This window comes from Piliocolobus tephrosceles, chromosome 20 (assembly GCF_002776525.5).
Source record: "Piliocolobus tephrosceles isolate RC106 chromosome 20, ASM277652v3, whole genome shotgun sequence".
NCBI lineage: Eukaryota > Metazoa > Chordata > Mammalia > Primates > Cercopithecidae > Piliocolobus > Piliocolobus tephrosceles.
Genome location: NC_045453.1, coordinates 42,278,115 through 42,297,531, shown reverse-complemented (window position 1 = coordinate 42,297,531; position 19,417 = coordinate 42,278,115). Strand labels below are relative to the sequence as shown.

Here is a 19,417-nt window from a genome sequence, read left to right as displayed (position 1 = left end):
TGAATCAGGAGACCCCCTAGGGGTTGCTGTTCAGAGCCACTCCAGCTCTGCCATGGCCCCTGACCACAAAATGATGACCCTGACTCTGTCTCATTCCCTGCATCACTCAGTTCCCAGCAAAGCTGTGCAGGAGCCCATCTGCTTGGTAGAGTCTACATCATATGGCCACATCCCAGCAGCAAGGAGGCCATAAAATGAGGTTTCTGTTGTCTTATTTTTGCATCCTATGTTGAAAAGACAGAAATTATCCTGAAAGACACTATCAAAATAGGGATTGTGATCAAAAGATTTAGAGGATACTCAAATGACAGGTGTCCACCTCAGGAAGACATATTTTCTAAAGGAAGGAGAATAGGATGAAATTTGCATTTTAAAATATCATTTTTATGAAACCATTTGTTTTTTAGTCAAGGCCAATCCTGATGACTGTGTGAGGTCATGAGACTGCTGGTTTCTCTAACTAGCTTCACATTTTCTTTTACCAAGTTATCTAAATCCAAGCTAGCTTTTCATTAACTTTTATGCCAGGCCTCAAATCATCTTTTACTTACATGGCATTACCTTGGAATCCTTTCTTGGCCTTTCATGCTTCATTATTGTGCAGTTTGGTGAAGACCCCCTGCTCCCTCAGGTGTAGCATCCTCCTGCCACATGAGGGATACCTTAATAATATGACCGTCAGCCATAAGCCTCAGCCCATTCCAATGTCACGTCCCACAGTGCATAACGTACCAGCAAATGTTTATCACAGCTTACTCAAGGCCAGTCATTCAGTCTCCAGGACTCTCAGTGAGGTTGGGCTGGAATTTCCTGTTGCTATGGAATAAAGCATGAACAACTGCCACATGATGTGCCGCTAAAATGAATGCAGTATCATTAGTGTGGTAGACACTGTGATGCGCCCCCAGATCCCCTTTAAGGAGGGACTTGTTGCCCAGCTGCTGGGAGTGCTGATCATGGGGAGTCAATAGCTGCCAGGCAGCCCCTGCAGGGGTACCTTGGCTGAAGGGGGCTGCCTAGGCAAGGGTCATGCCATTCCCGGAGACACCCACATCCAGTGACTGATGCTGGTGGTGGTACGATGGCATAGCCATCTCAGCCCACCTTGGAACACCCCTATGAGGTTGGCTCATCCTGAATCCTGAACCTCATCTCCATGTCCCTGTGTCCACTCCTGCTTCCTTCCCATTCCACAGGCACTGATCCCATGGGCGCTCCTTAATAAGCCTCCTGTACCCTAAACTGTGTCTCCAAGTCTGCTTCCGGGAGACCCCAACCCGTGACCATCAGCCTCTTGGAGAAGTACACAGATGCCCCAGCATGCCACACTCCAGGTAGATGCTCCCCCCTCCCAGGGCACCCAGTTCACTTTAGAAATGTGCAGCTGCCAACTGCTCTCAGCAAGGAGATGTCTGGTGCTTGGTGCTTGAGAGTAGTTTCGTTCATTTAAAAACTTCACATAAATTTTTACATTAACATTTTTTAACCTGAAAAAAATTGAATTCTAGTTAGTGATATGTACGTTAGAAGTATTTAGGGGGAAGTACAGACATCCAAGTTTTTCTTTTAAATGCACCAAAAATAAGATGGATTGGGGGTGCATAGAGGGAGGTAGAGATGGAAAAATATGGATAAAACAAGTATCGTAAAATGTCAATGGTAGAATCTTGATGGTGTGTATATGAGTGTTCACTGAAAAATTCTTTCATTTTTGCTGTGTGAAACTTTTTATTTTAAAGTATTGGGAAAATAAATAGGTATAAGTGAATAGGAAGAGTAGACTGAGATTGTTTTATGAACTTATTTCAACGATAAAGTTAAGCCTGTCAAGTACTTGAGATTACACATATCAGTGTAATTTCCCTGATATGCTTGAACCCATTATTTATTCAGCAAACATTTATTGAGCGTGTACAATAAGCTTGAATATACAGTAAGTGTTCCAGGGAGGATAAAGAAATATAAGAGCTATATTCGGTAAGTTTGTTATAGTGGATTCAATAAATACATGTGGAAAGTTAAATAGTTATAGTTCATATCACCCTAGACGTAGACTTTTAAAATACATGGATTCTCCTTCCTGTAGGAGACAGCTACAAAGCAAAACTCAAACAAAAACAAATGCATGTATTGGTTCTACCATACAGATAATGTTTCTAGCAATGAATAATAATAATAATAGCAGACCTTACACAGTGTTCACCATGTACCCGGCAATGTTCCGAGGGCTTCACCTGTTTTGATGCATGTCATCCTTACACTATGTGGTGGTGAGAATGTATCTGCAGATTTGCAACTAAAGGGGATGTGACTAGCTGAGGGCACCACCTGCTGTGCTCTCTAACCCATCACTGAATTTCTAAGCCAGTGGCTGAGCCCAGTAGGGATACTAAGGCAAGCACACTCCCAAGAGACACGGGCGGCCTCTGACAGCCATCACTGGCTCCTTGACTCACAGATGGCCTCGCCAGCCTTTCTCAGCCAGCATGGTGATCTAGGATGCTGTCCCCAACCTTCCTTCCTCCCCACTCTCCTTTACAGAGATAAGACCTGTGTGGCAATTTGATGGCTCTCCCCACCTCCCTAGACTGCCTCCCTCTTGCTCCCCACTGTCCCTCCCAGGGCTAATTTTTGAAAATAGTAAACAAGACTCACCTTCAAGCACGCCTTTCAAAGGCAAACCAACCACTCCGGAGCCCATACCCCAGCCACCTCTTTCATGAGCTCCCACATTCCAGGCCATGACCCACCAACCCTGATCACCCTGGGGCCAGGTAGCAGACAACCAGGGACAGCCCCTTCCTTAGTCCCTCAGTGCTGCTATAAGAAAATGCCTCAGGCTGGGTAACCTAGAAACAATAGGCATTTATTCTCACAGTTCTGGAGTCTGGGAAGTCCAAGAAGAAGGCACCAGCAGGTTTGGTGTCTGGTGAGGGCTGCTCTGTGCTTGAAGGTGTTGCTGCATCTTCTGGAGGGGACGAATGCTCTGTCCTCATGCAGCAGAAGGCACAGAAGGGGCCAACTCACCCCCTCAAGCCCTTTGGTAAGACCCTAATCTATTCATGAGGGCAGGTCCCTCATGGCCTCCTCCCCTCCTAAGGGCCCCACTTCTTAACACTCTTGCACTGAAGATTAAGTTTTAACATGAATTTTGAAGGAGGCACAAACATTCAAACCACAGCAGCCCCTATGCTCCAGAGCCTAACGAAATTACTCAAACCACCCAGTCCTAAGCCGGATTACCCTGTCCTACATGTTGCTCCCCACGGAAACCACAGCGAAAGCTCCCGCCCACAGATTTCCCCTCACCTTCTGCCTCTAACAGACCCTGGTGTTTCCCTGTGTGGCCCCTGACAGTGTGGCAAGCCCTCCTCTTGGAGTCTGTGAGTAACAAACTGTCTTTTCAATGGTAGTCATCTCCTGATATGCTGGCCTTGCCAAAACAAAATCATAATAAAACCTAAATATAGATATAGATATAGATATAGAAAGGTTTACTATAGACCTATATATAGTAAACCTATATATAAAAACCTATATATGGAGAGTAAACCTATATATATAGTAAACATATATGTGTGTGTGTGTATATATGTATTTTTTTACTTTAAGTTCCGGGAGGCCCGTGCAGAACGTACAGGTTTGTTGCAAAGGTATACGTGTGCCGTGGTGGTTTGCTGAACCTATTGACTCATCCTTTATGTTTCCTCCATTCACTCCCGACTCCCCAACAGACCCCAGTGTGTGTTTTTCCCCTTCCTGTGTCCACGTAAAACCTATATTTTTTAAAAGCCAGTTAAGTACAAATGTCCCTTGGTGTTCAGCTTTTCTGAGTTACTGTTTACAACGTGTTGAGCTCTTAAAATAGCAAGAATGCCAAGAATAGTTTGCTCTCAAGTACATGGTTTTACGGTCTTACATGCACAAGGAAGAGAACAGAAAGTATCTATATATGAGTAGTGAGTGTAGCAGTGCTCTTGGGGCCCCACCAAATCATCAAGCCTGGGCTGGTGCCCCACTGTGTTGGGAGTGGTGGCTGCTAACTGGCCTCCCTCCCCAGGAGATTCTCCCCCATGAGATGCAAGGCAGCACAGGGGTGCAAAAGCGCAGCCCCCTTGCCTCAGTGCAGGACCAAATCTCTGGTGCAGTTCAAACCCCAGAGCTCCCTGCAGGCTCAGGCTGAGGTTGGCCTCCTGCTGAGGTCCCATTGCTTGCCCCCATCCCCTTCTCCTGAGAGCTTTCCTCCACCACATCACCTGCACAAGGATCCCCTGTGAGTGAGACCCGCAGCGGCCTAGTAACCTACAAGTAAGCATCACAGGGAATGTGGAGGGACCTTGTGCTGGGTGCAGGGTTTTCCCGTAGTGTGTGTAATGGTTATGGATCATTTAGTGACTCTTGCTCATCTCCTTAGTACAGGCCGTCAGAGCCTAATTAATGGATCGGCCCATAGGCAGCTCCCTAAATATCCCACCTATAAAGAGCATGAAGGAACCCACTGGCATGAGCAGCGCATTACCTACGGGCAAATTCACATCCCCTCATTCGGCTTTTTGCTTCAGGGAGAAGATGCAACTGGGACCCATTTTTGCCAAAGTAGAGGCTGCCTGTGGGTGAAAATAGCAGGCAGAAGGGATAGCCCATGTTTATGGGGCACTTGCTTGGTGCCAGGAACCCTGCTAAGCACAGGAAGGACAAATGGCCTAACCCAAATCACACAGCTAGTAAGCAGCAGCATTCAGCCCCGCCCCACAGCTGCAACCTCCCACCCAGCCTGATGCTCTGGTTCCGGACAGGCTCCTCCTCCTGCCCTCCTGCCCTCTTGAAAGTGGAGGAGCAAATCAAGAATATTGGCATGAAGGGAGGCACCTCATGGCTGGCCCTGTTGACTGTATTTAGTCTTCAGATTTCATAAATATGCAAACTAGGAAAACAGAATGATCTTCTGTCTTTTTAGTTTTTTCTTTTGTTTTGTATTATTCATATCTTTTGTGGTAACATGTAGACCTGACACCCCAGTCTTCTGTCTTTTAAGTTGTATAATAAACAATGTTCATCATTTTCTTTAAAACTTGACTCTAGGCCAGGCAGAGTGGCTCGCACCTGCAATCCCACCACTTTGAGAGACTGAGGCAGGAGGATCCAGGAGGTCAAGGCTGCAGTGAGCCAAAAGCAAACCACTGCGTTCCAGCCTGGGCAATAGAGGAAGACCCTGTGAAGAAAAGAAAGAGAGAGAGAGAGAAAGAAATGAAAGAAAGAGAGAGAAAGAAAGAGAGAGAGAGAGGAAGGAAGGAAGGAAGGAAGGAAGGAAGGGAGGGAGGGAGGGAGGGAGGGAAGGAGGGAAGGATTTCCTAGACTAACTCCCACACTGCATCTATCATTATCTTCATGTCAGCACTAGTAATTGTGTAAATTATAGCACATTGCTTTGTTTTGTTTATATACATATATATGTGTGTGTGTGTGGTGAATGTTTGTATCTATAGGCATGTGTGTGGAATGTATATAAATCTTCTTTATGGTTTGAAGTGCTCATGTGTAATTGGTTTTACCTTCAACTTCATTAAAATTTTTTGAGGGCAGAATATTTTAAAGTCTTCAATAACAATTATTATGTTACTTTAAACAAGATCAGATAAAAAGATAAATAAATGTGTACTGAGTTATAAAAGAAAGAAACCGAATTTCACATCATTTACCTGAGTTGATTAAAAGATCAGCATTTAGCAAGCTATACTCTAAGGTAAATAAATCAGTACCTGAAAGCAAATAGTAAGGAAATATTTAGTTAACAGAAAGAAGTCAGTTTATCTCAAAAGCCGTCTTCTCTGAAATTCGGGCCTACATTGCTTTGCTTAAGTCACAGCAAATATGAATGGGAAGTTGAGTGGATGCTCAGAATTACTTAAATTTTTTCAAGGTTTTTTCAAGCACTCCATTTAGTGAACCAGGATGAGCAGAAAAATCTCTCCTCTCCATGAGCTTGTTTAATTGCAGAAAAGCTACAGAAGGAAAGGTTCCTGGGCAGAAGAAGAGTCTGCATCTTGCTCCTCTGAGGATGACAGTCGATGAGAGAATCCAGGGTCCTTGCCTGTCACACGTTCCTCTGAGCTCTGGGCACTGTGCTAGGACCGGGACTGGCTGCCTTTGTTCCTTTGGGGCATGGCCAGGCCATCTGGTATCCCGGGCTACCAGATAAGTCCCCCTATTCTACATCCCCAGAGGGAGAGCTGAGCTCTGCACCAAGCACTTAGGGACAGACCATTGGTCTGAGCTCAGCCACTTTTGTTTCCATGACTGGCATCATCTGGTGACATCGGATGATGCACAATCCATGTCGATTGCAGACCTCGAGGCAAAGTGGGTTAGAGAATTAATGCACTGAGTGCTCCAGCAATTATAACACTGAACATAAGATACCCCCATTTCTTCCAGGTAAATGCTTGTTTCAGTTAACTAAAATTTGAGTGAATTCGTAAGTGACTATTTCCTCATTATGCCATCACACCAAAACTAAATTAAAGGATTCATCCTCAATTTCCACATTAGTAACTTAAATATTAGTGCATGAAAAGACTTGTAATTCTCATTACAGATCACCAGCTCATTCTTCAGAAAAATTGAACTAATTAGATCTAACTTAATCCCTCACAGTTATGAGCCTACTTTAATTGGAATTACATTAAATATTGATAGTAAATTAAAGAATATTTTCATGGATAGTATTTCTAATCTACCAATTAGGAGACCATGATCTCTTTCTCTCTCTCTGTCTCTCTCTCTCTCTCTTTCTCTCTCCATTTATCTAAATCTTTTTTCGTTTCTCCTATTAGGGTTATATAATTTTGATGGCCCTTATGTTTGTTGAATTATGTAATTCTCATCTATTTAATTTTTGTAGCTGTTATGATGGAGGAAGATAATGAGTTTCTCTTCCATTACTAACATTAAATAATTCTGTTGATTTTTACATTTATAGGTAACATCCTATAATTTTGCTGAACTTAACTATTTTCTTAAATACATTTTTGTTGATTTTTGCCAAATTCAAGGTATATAATCACATTATTATAAAAAGTAACAAAAATGCATCAGAGTCTTAGTGACAAATATTAATTTTAGAGGAACTGGAAGATATTGAAAGAGCCTCATCCTGGCCGCTGCACCGTTGTACTACCTACCATTTATTATATATCATGTGCAGACAGCTTCCCTAAAGCTTTATCTGTATAATTTCCATACAACACTGCTATGAGATGGGTACTCTAATGATCCCCATTTTGCAGATATGTATGGAAACTAAGCCTCAGAGAGATTAAGTAACACTGAACATCACACACACACACACACACACACACACACACACACATAGCACAGAGCAAATTACACGGCTTGGGTTTTAACCCAGCTCAGTCTGAGCCCAGAATCTGTTCATGTAATAGCAGCAGAAAGGAAATAATGTACTTGAGAATTAACTCAATACATATGAACTATTCAAAGAAAATTGAAATACCTCCAGGGAAAATAAAAACTGAGAAATCCACAAGGAAGCATTATCTCTTTCTTAATCTTCACTAATTTCACAAGTGAAAAATAGTCTCTTGTTGTCAGTTTAATCTGCATTTTTATTACTAGGAAGTTTCAACATTTTCAAATTAATCACATATCTTTTCTATGCTGTGTTTTTTCTATTCAGAAGTTCTAATTTCACCATTGGGATACTAGAGTTTTTATTGCTGTATTTAAATTCATTGTAAGTTAAGTATATTATATTTTATCAAATTCTTAGCAAATGATAAGCCAAGCTTTTGCTTTGCTTTTTAATTGTTTGTGATGTATGCTGATATACAGATAATGCTATTTTTAATATAATTAAATTTGTCAACCTTTTTCTCTTTGATTCTTTCTTCTTTTTCTCTTTCCTTTCTTTTTTATTTCCTTTCTTCCTTTCCTTAGCACTTTCTTTCTCCTTCCCTCCTTCCTTTCTTTCTTCCCCTCCCCTCCCCTCCCCTCCCTTCCACTCCCCTCTCCTGTCCTTTCCTTTCCTTTCTTATGGGAATGAATGCTGAGAGTGATCTTCCCAATCCAGAGATAAGACAGATATATGCCTGTATTTTCTTCTGGTTTCACTGTTTATTGACTTAACTATAATATATCTGAAATGTATTTTGAGTGGAGGGGACAAGAAAAACAAAGTAATTTATTCAGCTGGCTAAAACAGTCACTTCACGAAAATCGGAAGGTTTTTTTTTTTTTAAACAAAAAAAGTCAGATTTTCGTTTAAAAACGAAAACATATCTTCTCTCATTGGAAGCCTATTTCCATCTTCTTTTAACATGAAGTAACTTTCGTTAGTTACATTCTGACTTCTTTTTAAACAGATTCTGCAATAAGTAAGTCTAAGATCAGTCATACTACATTGCATAGGATATTGTGAGCTAAGCTTGCATTTGTTTGGTGTCTTGAGGAAGAGGGATATGGCCTGTTTAATTAATTAATTTACCCAATCAAGCTTAATAGTAGCATTAATTTTAATAAGACTATTACTTTTTGTACTTTCTAAAAATTAACGTATGATCTACATACTATAAAATTTACCCCTTTAAAGCGTACAATTCAATGATTTTCAGTATATACACAAAGTTTTGCAACCATCACAGCTATCCAGAACACTTCCATCATTTCCCCCAAAAACCTCATCACCATTTACAGTCATTTCCTCATTCCTCCTCTCTCAGTTACTGGAAACCACTCCTCATTTACTCCCTGCCTCTATGCATTTACCTCTTCTGGACATTTTGTATACATGGAATCACACCATACGTGGCCTTTTGTGTCTGTCTCTTTTGACTTAGCATTCAAGGTTCATCCATGTTGTAACCCGTATCAGTAATTCAGTCCTTTTTATAACTACCTATGTATTTCATTGTATGGACACACCCTAATCTGTTTGTCCATTCATTAATTTATGGACATTTGGATTGTGTCCACTTTTTGGCTATTATGAATAATGCTGTGTGACACTGGGAGGATCGTGTGTGGCTTTAGCCACTCCTTTTCTCACTGGGATTCATCCTGGGGGCTGGAGCTGGCTGCTTCCAGTCAGGTCTCTTTCCCCCATGGCTATGGGAAATCATACTCCCAACTGTGGTGAAATCTAAGCCAATGGTCTGGATGAGTCTTTTGCAGACAGGTTTGGCACTGTTTGGATAGCTTGGCAGGTCTCGGCACACCTGCGCTCCAGTGTCTATTTTTCTAGTGTGAGAAGTAACTCTGGGTACAGGGCTGGTGCTTAGGGTACCACTGCCTCCCCACACACTGGGGTCCCCGAGACTTCACACAGGCCTCCCCTCCAGCCCCCAAAGCTCCACCCAGTGGCCTGACAACACCAGCTTGTCAGCCTGGATGGCCTGGAAGGCCTCTGGGATCATGTTAAATCTGTCCACGGACCAACCTGATGATTGGGAACGGTATTCCAGCAGGACTGTTGGGTGTGATTGTTTCCGCAGTGGGAGGAGCACAAATCCGAGTCTGTGCAGCCCCGGTGCTCAGCGCCTCATGGATGCTCCCTGGAATCTGTTCCAATCCCCTGGTCAACTTTAACCTTTGCCTAACAACCATGTGGTTTCCAAGGGAGGAACAAAATAACCGGTGAGAAAAGCTATTGTGCACAAAGTCCCTTTTGTTGGTACCTAATTGCATAAATACTTGAGAAGGAAAATGAATAAAGGCCAGGATGGGACCTCCCTCCTCATGGCAGTGAGAATAACTTGCCCTTGGGCATGCCCCGGAACCTGCCTACAGCTTTCATGAGCTAGATCCGTGGTATCATCCCAGCCATAGTGTGAAGACTGAGCAGGACCTGCTGCCCACATTTGACAGATGAAGGCATGGAAACTCAGTGAGGTTCCATAACCCAGCCAAAGTCACAAAACCAACTAACTGATGGAGTTCACCATGTCTCCGGGCCCCTGGCCTAATGCTTTTCTCTACCAGGGGCTATTTACCCGCTCAGAGTCTGTTGTGTCTTAAGAGAATTGCTTGGCTGGAGAAGACCCTTTCCTTCCTTCTCTCTACCACCTTCCCCTGGAGGATCTAGTTCCACCCTTACCTCTGGTTTCTCTCCTGGGCCTTTCTTCTTGCACCTCTGGAACCCTGTCCCCCTTCCCTCTCCACTTTTCTTTGTGCAATGTGGCTAGAAAGGCCCTCCCCTTTCCCACTCACCCTCTGAATGAATTCTATCTAAAACACTTGGCTTCAAATCCAGTGGGACATTTGAAATGTACAGTACTGACATGTTTAAAGTAAGAGTAAGCAGTATCTTTAAATCAAAAGTGCTTCTGTAAATGCAAAATTGAAACCCACATTTCCTGCAGCAGTAAAGCCTTAGAACTGCAAGGAATTTGCAAGAGTAGCTATTTATAAAAAAAATATTAATACATGTCTTTGAGGACAATTGCCTAAAATTAATATACCAAATGATAACAGTGGTTACTTCGAGGTGGCAAGATTATAGATGTTTTTGATATTCTTCTTCAAGCTTTATGATATTCCCTACGATGAGTAGCTATTATTTCTATAATCAAGGAAAAACTAAAAACTAGTATTTCAATGCCAACTCCAACCTCAGATTTCACAAACAGAGAAACAGAAACTTAGAGAGAACATTCCTGGTCACACGAAGGTTTGCCAGTGGAAGCGGGTGAGTCCGGGTCTCAAGGTTTCCTTCCCCACGCCTTTTCCCCAGTGCCAGGCCTTGGTAAGACAGTGGCCACGCTCAGCACTGCGTACTTGGGCAGCAGTTTGGGGTTGCTTGGTTGTCTATCCTTACAAGGTGCCTGATTTTCACCAGTGTGATAGTGAGCAGGAAACTTGGGGAAACAGAAGTCGAAAGGAGTTGTTTTTAGGTTCTTTTTTAAAACGCAAACACACATCGTCATTTCCTTTCCATAGAGAGCCCTTCCCCACAGTTTATAGGAATGCCTTATCATTGTTGACATAGCCTATTCATGGGCTTCTGTCAAGGGTAAGTCCCTATGCCCCTTAGCCAACCAGAAACCACTTCTGTTAATTGAGGAAACGTCTTTACATGCCCTTATGTTCAGTCACGCCTTGAAGTGCTGGGAGAACATCTTCATCCAGGATGGGCAGTGAGAGACAAAGCCTTGAATCCACACAGTTCCATTTCCTGGGGTCCCGTAGAGCATTTTTCATTCATGTTCCACAAGCTCCTCTCATGGATACCTCATTGTGCTTAGAGTTGTCCAGAGCAATTGACGAACAAATGTCTTTTCTTTCTAGGAACTCACAGATTTAAAATCTTGAAAACTGGCTAAGATGGTTTGCTATTGAGAGATGATGAGACATAACCTACATATAAGAGTGTTTCCATCATCTCCAATGTGAACTTTTGTCCCACTTTTCTCATTCTTCTTCGGCCTCTCTTATTCTCCGAAAGTTATCTATTCTTTAGGGAATATTTGATCCTATGGGTCGTTTTCAATCCCGCGTTACCTACCAGGAAAGGACTTTATTTTCTTTTAGAGATAGGGTCTTACTACGTTGCCCAAGTGAGAGCGAGAGTGGCTATTCACAGATGTGAACATAGCACACTGCAGCCTCAAACTCCTGGCCTCAAGTGTTCCTTCCACCCCAGCCTCCCAAGGACAGTAAAATCCTTTTGAAAAAGTCCTTAGCCGAGTGAGGTGGCTACAGGCATGAGCCACCACACTCGGTGAAGGACTTCTTCAAAACGACTTTACTGTGATTTTTTGGCACTGCTGGCTTGAACACGAATTGGCTTTTGTTCTTTCAGTTCTATTGAAGTGAATTAAATCTATAACCTCGCATGTAGTTGGCAGTAATAAGTGCAGCCCCACAGATTTTGCCAGCTTATGGAATTAAAAAGGCCACCATTGAAATGATGATCTGAACCATAAAGGCAAGGTTTCCTCTTTCTCTACTATAAAGTGTTCATGTTTATTTGGGGGATGATCTAGGCATCCACATTGTAAAGGGGCTTATCATGTGATAAAAGTGACCTTTGCAAACATCGAAACCTGTGAGAGCATCCCACAGCTGAAAACCAGGGACGGGAACTAGGACAATGAGAAAAAGCATTTAAGGATGCACAGGGGCTAGGCTGGCTTGCAGGCAGGACTGCCCTTGTACCTACTCTGTGCAGGTCCTGCTGGGAGCTTTGTCAATGTGAAGGCTAAGTCATGTGAGGAAGCTGCAGAAGAAAAGCTTGAAGCTGGCAAAGTTAGTTCCTGAGATTTAAATAAAGAAGCCATCTGCAAGTGCCGGTGGAAAATCTGCGGCAAGCTGTCCAGAAGATCTAGCTAAGATAATTGATAATTGCAACTCACTACACTAAACAACAGATTTTCAGTGTACGTGAAACAGCCTTTCGTTGGAAGAAGATGTCATCTACGGCTTTCGTAGCTAGAGAGAAGTCAATGCTTGGCTTCAAAACATCGAAGAGCAGGCTGACTCTCTTGTTAGGGGCTAATGCAGTTGGTGACCTTAAGTTGAAGCCAAGGTTCATTTATTACTCCCCAAATCCTAGGGCCCTTAATAATTAGGCTGAATCTACTCTGCCTGTGCTCTACAAATAGAACTGCAAAGCCTGGATGACAGCACATCTGTTTTATTGTTTCCTTGTTTTGTTTTCTTTGTTTGAGACCGAGTCTTGTTCTGTTGCCCAAGCTGGAGTATAGTGGTGTGATCTTGGCTCACTGCAACCTCTGCCTCCTGAGTTAAAGCAATTCTCCTGCCTCAGCATCCCCTAGTAGCTGAGATTACAGGCACTCATCACCATCCCTGGCTAATTTTTGTGTGTGTGTGTGTGTGTGTATTTTTAGTAGAGATGGGGTTTCGCCATGTTGGCCAGGCTGGTCTCAAACTCCTGACCTCAGGTGATCCACCTGCCTCAGCCTCCCAAAGTGGTGGGATTACAGGCGCGAGCCACTGCGCCCAGCCGCACATCTGTTTACAGGATGGATTACTGAGTATTTAAGCCCACTGTTGAGACCTGCTGCTTAGAAAAAAATATATTTCTTTAAAAATATTACTGCTTATTGACAATGCATCTGGCCACCCAAGAGCTCTAAATGAAATGTAAGAGGAAATTCGTGTTTTTAGGCCTGCTAACACAGCATCCATTCTGCAGCCCGTGGATCAAGAAGTGATTTCAACTTCCAAGTCTTATTATTTAAGAACTACATTTTGTAAGGCTATAACTGCCATAAATAGTGATTCCTCTCATGGATTTGAGCAAAATATATTGAAAAATCTTCTGAAAAGAATTCAGCATTCTAGATGTCACAAAGAACATTCATGATTCACAGGAGGAGGCCAAAATACACTGGTATTTTAATTGGAGTTTGGAAAAAGTTGATGCCAACTCTCATGAATGATTTTGAAGGGTTCAAGGCTTCTGTGGAGGAATCTGCTATAGATGTGGTAGAAATAGCAAGAGAACTAGAATTAGAAGTGAAGCCTGAAGATGTCGTTGAATGACCGCAATTTCATGATAAAACTCGAATGAGGAGTTGCTTCTTGCAAATAAGCAAAGAAAATGGTTTATTGAGATGGAATTGCTCCTGATGAAGATACTGTGAACAGTGTTAAAATGATAACAAAAGATTTAGAATATTTTATAAACTTAGTTGATAAAGTAGTGGCCGGCAGGGTTTGAGAAGATTACTCCAATTTTGAAACAAGTTCTACTTTGGGTAAAATGCTATCAAACAACGTCACATGCTACAGAGAAATCTTTGATGAAAAAAAAGTCAATCAGTGTGACAAGCATCATCGTTGTCTTATTTTAAGAAATTGCCACAGCCACCCCAACTTTCAACAACCACCACCCTGATCAGCCAGCAGCCATCAACATCAAGGCAAAACCCTCCACCAGCAAAAAATGACAACTTGCTGAAGGCTCAGATGATCGTTAGCATTTTTTGGCGATAAAGTATTTTTACATAGAAATATGTGCATTTTTTTATACAAAATGTTATTAGGTACTTAATAGACTATAGTAGAGTCTAAACATAACTTCTACATGTACTGGCAAACCAAAAACTTTGTGTGATTCCCTTTATTGCAATATTCACTTTATTGTGATATCTGCTTTATTGTGGTGGTCTGGAACCAAACCTATAGTATCTCCAAGATGTGCCTGGACTACCACAATCCACCAGCATGCATGAATATCAAATGGCAAGCAATACTGAAAAATATAGTCACTTTTTTTTTACTTTCTTTTGAAAAGAACTAATCATATTAGAAGTAAAAAATTATTCTGAAAAAAAAAATACCTTTTAGTCCTCAAAATGTTTTCAAATAAAAACGATTGACTTTATAAAAAAATACATTTTATCCTTCTATAAAACATGCAATTATTTGACTCAGTAACTATTCATAACTTTAAACACAACATGATTCAGGCAAATTAACAAACTTTAGAGTACAAATACCTTCAATGGGGAAGAATAAATCTTTAATTTCCTGATGGCAAATCATATTGAAATCCTCCAGTATGTCAAACTGCAATGCCAAAATAACTTAAGGGAGAGTAGCTCTAAAAACGATGTTGGTGGAGTGTTTTTCCAGTTTGGCTGGCAAGATTGGAAATAGTTGGTAATTTCAAGCCTGTGCTGGTGGGAGTTACCTCATTAAGCACTTCATTGCCTCAGATATGTGAAGGATAAAAAACATCACTTGCCTTTGAATCTGGAACCAACTATTCTACTGAGATATAAGCTAAAGGCTCAAAGCCCCTTAAGGTTAAACTGAAACCACTCAGATATAAGCATGATAAATAATAGTGTTTAATTTTGCTACAATTTTTCCTATTGCCAATAGCATACAACCATATTGCTTTCAACATTAGCCTATTGTAACTCAGAAAAGTCTTAGTGTCCCAAACGTATGACTACTGCAGGGGACACAAACTCAAAACCTAGGTAGTCAAGCAAATGGGTGCATGACTTGTGTGTGACAGGTGGGAATGGTGGAGAACATGGCAACTAGAGAGCACTGTCTTCTTCTTCTCCCTTTTTTTTTTTTTAAATTATACTTTAAGTTCTGGGATACATGTACAGGACATGCAGGTTTGTTACATAGGTATACACGTGCCATGTTGGTTTGTTGCATCAATCAACCTGCCATCTACAGTAGGTATTTCTGCTAACGCTATCTCCCTGCAGTCCTCCACCCCACAACAGGCCCTGGTGTGTGATGTTCCCCTTCCTGTGTCCATGTGTTTTCATTGTTCAACTTCCACTTATGAGTGAGAACATCTGATGTTTGGTTTTCTGTTCCTGTGTTAGTTTGCTGAGAATGATGGTTTCCAGCTTCATCCACGTCCCTGCAAAGGACATGAACTCATCCTTTTTTATAGCTGCATAGTATTCCATGGTGTATATGTGCCACGTTTTCTTTATCCAGTCTATCATTGATGGGCATTTGGGTTGGTTCCAAGCATTTGCTATTGTGAAGAGTGCTGCAATAAACATACATGTGCATATGTCTTTATAGTAGAATGATTTACAATTCTTTGGGTATATACCCAGTAATGGGATTGCTGGGTCAAATAGTATTTCTAGTGAGGAATTGCCACACTGTCTTCCACAATGGTTGAACTAATTTACACTCCCACCAATACTGTAAAAGCGTTCCTATTTCTCCACATCCTCTCCAGCATCTATTGTTTCCTGACTTTTTAATGATCACCATTCTAACTGGAGCAGGATGATATCTCATTGTGGTTTTGATTTGCATCTCTCTAATGAACAGTGATGATGAGCTTTTTTTCATACGTTTCTTGGCCACATAAGTGTCTTCTTCTGAGAAGTGTCTGTTCATATCCTTTACCTACTTTTTGATTTTTTTTTTTTTTTTTTTGGCAAATTTGTTTAAGTTCCTTGTAGATTCTGGATATTAGCCTTTTGTGGATAATTTGATGGATAGATTGCAAAAATTTTCTCCCATTCTGTAGGTTGCCTGTTCACTCTGATGATAGTTTCTTTTTCTGTGCAGAAGCTGTTTAGTTTAGTTAGATCCCATTTGTCTCTTTTGGCTTTTGTTGCCATTGCTTTTGGTGTTTTAGTCATGAAGTCTTTGCCCATGCCTATGTCCTGAATGGTATTGCCTAGGTTTTCTTCTAATATTTTCATGATTTTAGGTCTTATGTTTAAGTCTTTAATTCATCTTGAGTTAATTTCTGTATAAGATAGAAGAAAGGGGTCCAGTTTCCATTTTCTGCATATGGCTAGCCAGTTTTCCCAACATCATTTATTGAACAGGGTATCCTTTCCCCATTGCTTGTTTTTGTCAGGTTTGTCAAAGATCAGATGATTCTAGATGTGTGGTGTTATTTCTGAGGCTTCTGTTCCATTGGTCTATCTACCTGTTTTGGTACCATCACCATGCTGTTTTGGTTACTGTAGCCTTGTGGTATAGTTTGAAGTCAGGTAGTGTGATGCCCCCAGCTTTGTTCTTTTTGCTTAGGATTGTCTTGGCTATACGGGCTCTTTTTTGGTTCCATATGAAATTTAAAATAGTTCTTTCTAATTCTGTGAACAAAGTCAATGGTAGCTTGATGGGGATAACATTAAATCTATAAATTACTTTGGGCAGTATGACCATTTTCACAATTTTGATTCTTTCTATCCATGAACATGGAATGTTTTTCCATTTGTTTGTGTCCTCTCTTATTTCCTTGAGCAGTGGTTTGTAGTTCACCTTGAAGAAGTCCATCACATCCCTTGTAAGTTGGATTCCTAGGTATTTTATTCTCTTTGTATCAATTGTGAATGGGACTTCAGTCATGATTTGGCTCTCTATTATTGCTATATAGGAATGCTTGTGATTTTTGCACATTGACTTTGTATCCTGACACTTTGCTGAAGTTGCTAATCAGCTTAAGGTGATTTTGGGCTGAGATGGTGTGGTTTTCTAAATATACAATCATGTCATCTGCAAACACAGACAATTTGATTTCCTCTCTTCCTATTTGAATACGCTTTATTTCTTTCTCTTGCCTGATTGCCCTGGCCAGAACTTCCAATACTATGTTTAATGGGAGTGGTGAGAGAGGGCATCCCTGTCTTGTGCCAGTTTTCAAAGGGAATGCTTCCAGCTTTTGCCCATTCAGTATGATATTGGCTGTGGGTTTGTTATAAATAGAGAGAGCACCTTCTTCTGTGGGCGGGGGCACCAGTTCTCCATCCAGCCTACCATAATTACCTGAGAATACAGGACCTGTGTTTGCAGACCTTCTGATTTTTCAAACGATGAGGGAAATCCAGATTTGTAAGTAGTATCTCTTCATTTTTGAACATGGGCGACTCTTCCATTTTTCTTTTGTTTATCTCTTTTTGTAATATTGGGCAGACCAAAATTAAATTAGCCTTTTGCCTTGCAGTGAACATTGTTTTGTCACTGAATAGAATAATGGCACAGCTGAATTGCTGAAGATACTCTTGAGGGATGCTCATTGATTCCTTTTTTGCTTTTTATCCTTCATCTGAAGCATTTAGCATTTGATTACAGTTTTCATGTTATTTTTCCCTTAGTGAAAGTCCAAAGGGTTTTGGTGCTCATCAGCTCACTCTATCCTTGCTCATAAAACTGTGAGTTTGGGCCGTTCTTCCATACTCTTCATCCCTGGGATATGTTAGAACTAAGAGTTGTAGTATTTGTAGGATTTCTCAGGGTGGTTTTGAAAATGCACATTTTAAAGAATCAGGAAAGCTTATGCACAAACGTGCATGCAGGTAAAAGAGAGGTGCCTAGACTGGCAGTGGGATCAACAAGAGGGTAGAGGTGCTGCTGCTCCAGCTTCCAGAGACCCAGAGGGGGTTCTAGAAGTGTGGCACCCAGCACAGTAGTCCCAGAATACTTGGCACTGTCCAGCACTTGATGTGTGGCTCGTGTGAACTGAGATGTGCAGTCAGTGTAAAATACGTACCAGATTTAGAAACATTATGAAAAAGATATAAAATATCTCATTATTGAAATTGGTTACATGTTTAAGTGACATTTTAGATATATTGGGAAATTAAACAGTACTAAAATTAATTTTACCTGTCTAATCTTACTTTTTAATCTGGTTACTGGAAAATTTAACATTATGACTGTGAGTGGAATTGTATTCTACTGATCAGTTCTGCTCTAGAACAGGGAGGGGCCCATAAACTTTTTTCTGTAGAGGTCCAGAAAGTAACTGTTTTAAACTCCACAGACCATATGGGCCTTGTTGCAAACATTCACTCCACCATTCCAGTACAAAAGCAACCATGAACGAGATGTAAAAGAATGAGCACAGCTGTGTTCCAATAAAACTTTATTTGCGAAGATAGGCAGGGACCATATTTGCTGACTCCTGCTTGATGAGAAAATAAAAGCAAGGGGAAGGGAGGGGACATTGAGGTGTGGATGGCATTCTGTTTCTTGATCTTAATGCTAGTTAAGTGGTATACTTTTTGAAAATCCATCAAGTTACAGTTATATGATATGCATACTTTCCATGTATACATTATACTTCAGTAAAAAGTTGACTTAAAAAGAGCAGGGTCTCGGCCAGGCACGGTGGCTCATGCCTGTAATCCCAGCACTTTGGGAGGCTGAGGCGGGTGGATCACGAGGTCAGGAGATCGAGACCATCCTGGCCAACATGGTGAAACTCTATCTCTACTAAAAATACAAAAAAAAAAAAATAGCTGGGCGTGGTGGTGTGTGCCTGTAATCCCAGCCACAGGGGAGGCTGAGGTAGGAGAATCACTTGAACCAGGGAATTGGAAGTTGTAATGAGCTGAGATTGCACCACTGCACTTCAGCCTGGTGACAGAGCAAGACTCCATCTCAAAAAAAAAAAAAAAAAAAAAAAAGAAAGAAAGGAAAGTAAAGAAAAAAAAAGAGTGGGGTCTCTTCTGGAAGATCTGACCAAAAGAAAAAAAGAAGAAAAGCCAGAGATGTACATCTGCTCTTATCAGTCAGTGACAATCCTCTTCCCTGTTTAAAAATGAAACCATTTTTTTTTCAGAGTACAGAGCATTTGTTTATTTAAATACTTGAAAAGGTTGATGATGGAAAATATAGGTTTATCATGCGATTATATGCATTCAATTCATTTTATCATTTAAAAAATTACTGCCTCTAGGTTATCCTAGCCTGACATAGAACACTTGTGACACTTGCAGTTACTGTCATATACTATAATAGACACAGCCGTGATAGAATGATTTCCACTTGGGAGGAAATTCAACAGTAGTAAGGGTGACTATTTAAACTAAAAACATTTTACTAATTCTCTACCATCAGTCGGCCATTTAGTTGTCCAAACTCATCCGGCTTTCCTCAAGTCTCTGTAGCTCCTGTCTTACTCTATATCCATTCTGTACAATGGTCA

General features: G+C 41.2%; 1 protein-coding gene across 6 annotated transcripts in view; it reads left to right on the top strand.

Moving 5' to 3' along the window:
- Positions 1-19,417, top strand: part of RIN2 (Ras and Rab interactor 2) — a 249,322-nt gene that overhangs the window by 72,505 nt on the left and 157,400 nt on the right. Inside the window, exon 1 of one of the 6 annotated variants that reach the window (XM_023217767.1) lies at positions 3,363-3,383. The exons of the other annotated variants lie outside the window; for them this stretch is intronic. The gene's annotated coding sequence lies outside the window, so the exon portion shown is untranslated. Of the gene's footprint in view, positions 1-3,362; positions 3,384-19,417 lie in introns of those variants that run through there. 6 annotated transcript variants of the gene reach the window in all.